The sequence below is a fragment of the Berghia stephanieae genome, chromosome 8 (assembly GCF_034508935.2).
Source record: "Berghia stephanieae isolate SIO BIC M18660-M18661 chromosome 8, UCSD_Bste_1.3, whole genome shotgun sequence".
NCBI classification, from domain to species: Eukaryota; Metazoa; Mollusca; class Gastropoda; order Nudibranchia; family Aeolidiidae; genus Berghia; species Berghia stephanieae.
This window is the reverse complement of record NC_088367.1, coordinates 57,028,413-57,035,142: the sequence shown is the minus strand read 5'-3', so window position 1 is coordinate 57,035,142 and position 6,730 is coordinate 57,028,413. Positions and strand designations below refer to the sequence as shown.

The 6,730-nt window shown below is 33.0% G+C and overlaps 1 long non-coding RNA gene across 1 annotated transcript; it reads right to left on the bottom strand.

The window, feature by feature from the left end:
• Positions 1 to 410: 410 nt before the first annotated feature.
• Positions 411 to 3,201, bottom strand: LOC144977901 (uncharacterized). The gene is made up of 2 exons (XR_013646433.1): positions 3,082 to 3,201; positions 411 to 517 (listed from the first exon to the last, which is right to left on the bottom strand). It is a non-coding gene; the product is annotated as an uncharacterized LOC144977901 (long non-coding RNA).
• Between the last annotated feature and the right edge of the window lie 3,529 nt (positions 3,202 to 6,730).

The window sequence follows — 6,730 nt, the reverse complement described above, 5'->3', positions numbered from 1 at the left end:
GCTGAAACCCGCCGAAAATCATAGTCTCAGGTTCACTCCCACTGGTGTACACTTCCCTGAGTCTCAGGTTCACTCCCACTGGTGTACACTTCCCTGTCTCAGGTTCACTCCTCACTGTTTGCTTACTTTCCATAACTTTGCCGCATATTGTCGGGTTTCGGAGGGTTTAGTAAAAAAGTCCCCCCCTTAAACCCAGTCCCAGGTTCATCCACACTGGTGTACACTTCCCTGAGTCCCAGATTCACTCCTCACAGCTGCCTACTTCCCATAACTTTGTCGGGGTTCTTCGGGTTTCGGAAAAAAACACCATATATACTGAATAGTGCAAAACCACTATTCAGTATCAGATACTGAATAGTGTTAGCCAATTTAAAATAACAAAACAAAAAGGAAAACAAAAACAAACGTCAGAACATTTTAAATCAGGTTTATTAAGCAGGATAACACAAATCAAACATGTCACAACCCTTGTCAGGAATTCAATGATGTGTCACGGTGTCGCAGCTTCCTTTTGCATCTGAAAAATAGAAGAAGATAAAAAGGAAGTAATAATACTTTGCAGTAGTCTAGATGATAAGTACTCTGGGAAATGCAAGTATTTAAAAATTTGGCCCAAAAACCGTGTCCTTCAAAAACCGATCGATTTAAATGACCCTCATCTCGGCAATAACTCTCAAACCTGGGACTTCACGTTACATTCCCGCAGTCGAGCCAGTTAATTTAACACGGACTAATCTGATTCCTTGTACATATTTAAACTCATCATAAAAATAATAATTTGTAAAATCTTTTTGAATTTAAATTGAAAACAAGTCAACAACAACGACAAAAATAGAACAAATGGACAAAGTCATGTTTGAATTCCAACACCCGTGTGTCTGAATTGGAATAAGCGGGTGTCCGAATTAAAACAACTGGGTGTCTAAATTGAAACAATTGGTGTCTGAATTACAAGTGTTGATTTAGTGGCAAACGTTTTTAATATCTATTTTAATCCACTAGTGGAGAAACAGCAATAATACGCTTCAACAGTCGTGATGTCACGTCACCCGCAACGATGCAGAGTAACTTAGTAACTGGCTCTAAACTATCGGAAGAATAGCGGACGCCCTGATGAAATACTTCTCCGACGAGCATGAAAGTGTATCCAGAGAAGAAAAACATTATAAATCTTATCATGTTATGAATTTCATACATTCTGATCACGTGACATGTGAAAAAGTTTAAGCCTGCATGAAGAATAAATAGTATTGATTTTCTTTGTTTAGAACCAAACTGATCGTTGCTAGGCGACGTGACATCAGACTATTGAATCCTATTGCGGAGAAATACATTTTCTTTGTTTAGAACCAAACTGCTCGTTGCTAGGCGACGTGACATCAGAATATTGAATCCTATTGCGGAGGAATAAAGGCTATTAGGCGGTAAACTGAGTGCTTTCAATTTCCTCTCCGGTCCGTCGTGCCCTCCATATGACCTTTCCTCTCAGTCGGTCTCTTGTTTTATCATAGCAAGGTGAGACAAACTCACTCTATTAGTTGACGAACCGAACAGAAACCGAACGCGAAAGTTTAATCTTTGAATTTAATATTCTGTCAGTTTCCTCCCAACAAAGTGAAACATCACACAGTTTCTTTATTATTGTTTAAGAACACCTTTGGGTGGTCAGGGTTCACTTGATACATGTTTGAATAGTAATGAGAAATCTCAGTAATTATGGTAAAATAACGGCCATTTTGAACAGATACTCATCTACCTTAATTATTATACTGTTGTATTGTGGAAATTAACTAGATTGAGACAAATATTTTGAGCCATCATATTTGCTCAGTTCCAAAAGGCGGCCAAATTGTGAAAATCCTAAGGTCAAATGTCAAATTAAGTCTTGACTGTCGGCTGCGCTAAGATTAACGAAGAGGAAATCCCGCGACTTTGATCGGATGTCTTATATTTAGTCCAAACGAATATATATATATATATATATATATATATATATATATATATATATATATATATATATATATATATATGTTTATATATATATATATATATATATGTATATATATGTGTGTGTGTGTGTGTGTGTGTGTGTGTGTCCAATGTAAATATGTGATGGTTTCTTTTATGTGATTTGTGTCCCACCGCCTCCAACCTGTTTTATGAAAGAATGATTCTGTTGCTAGAAATTCATGATAAAACCCCTTTAGTGGTCTCTGATATAGGAATAAACGAGACGAGCTAAAATGCATTAAAGGAAGCTCGTGACGTATTTGTATCATTGGTTTAAACAATTCAAATCGAAGGTCATTTATCGAAAAATTGATGACTTCTGACCGTCACCTTTTAAAATTATTGTATCTGCGTTTTATTTAAATCATGCAAACTAGTGGAAGTTAGTGATACGTTGCCGTGGGATTTTTATTGACACTTTAAATTAAACTAAAAATCGGCTACTAAACTCTTCCGTTAATATTTTTTCTATTATTCTGATATCTATTGACATTAGCAATGGTTTTTATAGGAAACGGGATTTTATAATACAGTTTTTGACCAAAATTTAATATTTTGTAACCTCTGAATAAACCCCCCAAAGTCGGGCTGGCCCTCGGTCCTAAATCCAATGTAGATCAAAAACTGTATAACTAATAGTAAAAGCAATATAGTACATACATTGCGTGACTGTTACGTTTTGTTGAGGAGAATGAGTATGATTTTAAAATTAACTGTTAATATGATACTTGAAGAACATACAATGAAAACCAAGTGAACAGGAAACTAAGAAACTTTCATCAGTGAACGAGTATAGATGATAGAGCGTATTTTCATTCCAGTGCCGGCTTCCAAGGACAAAACTCACACACGTACTTAAGTGTGTATCGTGTTGTGTCTTAGTACATGGATAATTATAGTCTGCGAACACCAAAATTAACAATAATTGATATGTCGCACTTCTGTCCATACTACCTTTAACATTTCTTTTGGCATCACGTTCAACAGGAAAAAGTAATGTCTTGACACGATGGGTTACATTTTGCCTGCATTTAACAAAGATTTGAACTTCTAAATAAAAATGACGCTTACCTGATTTATTTTTTTGCCTGATCATAATTTGATGATTGAAAGAGAGATAGACAAAATAGATAGTTATTATTATTATTATTATTATTATTATTATTATTATTATTATTATTATTATTATTATTATTATTATTATTATTATTATTATTATTATTATTATTATTATTATTATTATTATTATTATTATTATTATTATTATTATTATTATTATTATTATTATTATTATTATTATTATTATTATTATTATTATTATTATTATTATTATTATTATTATTATTATTATTTATCATCATCATCATTATTATTATTATTATTATTATTATATTATTATTTATTATTATTATTATTATTATTATTATTATTATTATTATTTATTATTATTATATTATTATTATTATTATTATTATTATTATTATTATTATATTATATATTATAATATTAATATTTTAATTTTATATATATTATATATCCATCTTTGCTTACTAATTTGGATTGTGAGCTATGAGGTGTTTATCTAAGGCTCCTAATTATTTTAGAGGCCCTTGTTGTCTGGCAACAGTGTTGATATTGGTATTGATGATGGCAACATTGATGATATTGTTATTGATGAGGGCAACTATGTTGATATTGGTATTGATGATGGCAACAATGATGATATTGGTGTTGGTGACAACAGTGTGTAATATTGGTATTGGTATGCAATATGATGATATTGGTGTTGGTGACAACAGTGATGATAATATTGGTATTGGTAGCAATAGTGATGATATTGGTAGTAATAGGGGCAACTGTGTAGATATTGGAATTGATGGTGGCAAGAATGCTGATATTAGTATTGGTGGAAACAGTGTTGAACTTGGTATCGATGGTGACAACAGTGTTCATGCTGGTATTGATAGAGGAAACACTGTTGATAGTAGTGTTAGTATCGATTTCGATGGAAACAAAAAATAGATATAGATATTAATAAATACAAAAGTATTGCTATTAACACTGAGTATTGAAAACTGGGGTAAATAGATAGCAGTGTCGGTGCCATTAAGCGTACTATAAATGAAAGACTATAACTGATTGATACTTACCGGCTGTTAGTAGCACATGGATAGGAGAAAGAAACAACAATGATTAGACCTTTCAGGAAATCTAGTTAAAGCATTATCTTTGTATCAATTGTATAAAAACACAAAACTTGATGTTTTGTACAACGGATATACAATAAACGTGCTCAAAGCGCTTTACAAGGTGCCCCCTATCATCAGCTTTATTTAAGAATAGGATGAGACATGACGCCTGTTAGGGGATGTTACAATATTTTCAGATACAATCTACGAACTCATATTACGCATAAGTATGGTGAGATAATATGAATAAAGATTCTTTTCCAAGGACTCCTATTCAATTTGTCGTTTTTGTCTTATGAAATTCAATTATCTTCTACCCTTTAAAACAGACCCGTACCGGATAGCAACATTGGTAAAGATGATGGCAAAAGTGTTGAAATTGATGACAAGGTGGATGATTTTGATATTACATATGGTAACGGTTTTGATATCGGAATTGATGACGGTGACTTTGACGATGTTGGTATTGATGATGACAAGAGTGTTGATATTGGTATTGATGGTGTCAACAGTGTTGATATTGGTTGTAATGACAGTAACAGTTTTAGTATTGATGATGGCAACTTTGTTGACGATGTTGGTATTGATGATAGGAAGAGTGTTGATATTGGTATTAAAGACGGTAACATTGATAATGTTGGTATTGGATGAGGCAATAGTGTTGACATTGGTATTGAATGATGCAATAGTGTTGATGTTGGTATTGCTTGTTGCAACAGTAATGAGATTGGTATTGGTGGTGACAACAGTGATGATGTTGGTATTGATTGTGGCATGAGTGTTGATACTTAGATACTGTTAGTAGCACATGGATAGGAGAAATAATCAACTGCGCCATTAAGCGTACCATTAATAAAAGACTATAACTGATCGATACTTACAACCTTGTTATCACACATGGATAGGAGAAAGAAACAACAGAGATTAGACCTTTCAGTAAATATAGTTAAAGTATTTTTCTTTGTATCAATTGTATAGAAACACAATTACTTGATCTTTTGTATAGCGGAATATACAATGAACTTTCTTAAAACTTTTTATATGGTGTCCCCAGTCATCAGCTCAACTAAACGAGTAGAACGAGACATGACGCCAGTTAGGAGTTATTACAATATTTTCGGATACAGACAAATCTGTTAACGTCCAAATACTCAATTTACACCTGACTTCTATGAGATAATTTGAGTAAAGATTTTTTTTTCCAAAGGACTCAACTATGCGATTATCGAGGCTGGAACCCAGGACCTTCCGATCCGAAAGAGAATGTCATTCCACAAGACCACATACCGCACAAATCGTATTATCTAATTGATATTGTGAGCTATAAGACATCATTTTATGGTTCTTTTATATTTCACATGCTCTGATTAATTTGTCATTTTGTCTTATGACAATTCAGGTATCTTGTACGCTCTAACACCAACCGTAACCGGGTATCAATATTGGTATTGATTGTGACAACAGTGTTGAAATTGATGACAATAGTGATAATATTGGTATTGAATATGACAACAGTGATGATATCGGTATTGGTGACGGTAATATTGATGGTGTTGGTATTGATGATGGCAAGAATGTTGATATTGGTATTGATGACGGTAACATTGACCATGTTGATATTAGTATTGATGGTGGCAACAGTGTTTTGCTGGTATTGATGGTGGCTACAGTGATGGTAGTAATATTGGTTTGGCAAGTGTTAATATCCATTTCGATGGATACAAAATAATCGATATAGATAATAATAAATACAACAGTATTCACATTAATACTGAGTATTGAATTCTGGGATAAATATAGATTGTAGTGGTGGTGCCATGAAGCGTACCATAAATGAAAGACTATAATTGATTGATACTTACTCTCTGTTAGAAGAATATGGAAAGGAGAAAGAATCAACAAAGATTAGACCATTCAGTAAATAGAGTTAAAGAAGTTTTCTTTGTATCAATTGTATAAAAACTCAAAAACCTGATGTTTTGTACAACGAAATATACACTGAACGTGATCAAATCGCTTTATAAGCTGTCCCCAGTCATCAGCATCACTGAATGAGTAGGAAGAGACTTGACACCAGTTAGGGGTTATCACAATATTTTCGGACACAGACTAAGCTATTAAAGGCCAAATACTTATTTTACAATGAGTTGGGCAAAGATTATTTTACCAAGGACTCAACTATGTACTGAACTAGGCTCGAACCTATGACCTTCCGACCCGAAATGTCATACAAGACCACATAACTCCCACAAATCATATTAATTACACGTTTAGTTTTTTAAACCCGTGTGTTTCTCATTCTATTCAATTAAATACACCTGATCATCCCATCGTCTTCAATATTCCTTATAGTAGGAGGAATTAGGTTTTAAAAAACCTTGAATTGTGCATATCAGGGTTGAAAGCATGAAAATGTTGTAGAATATGAAAAATCCTATAATTTATGATATAGAACCAATCTGAGAGATCAGTATTAGTGGAGATACAAGGTTTTTAAGACTAGAATATTTTGAAATGGACGACAAAAATTT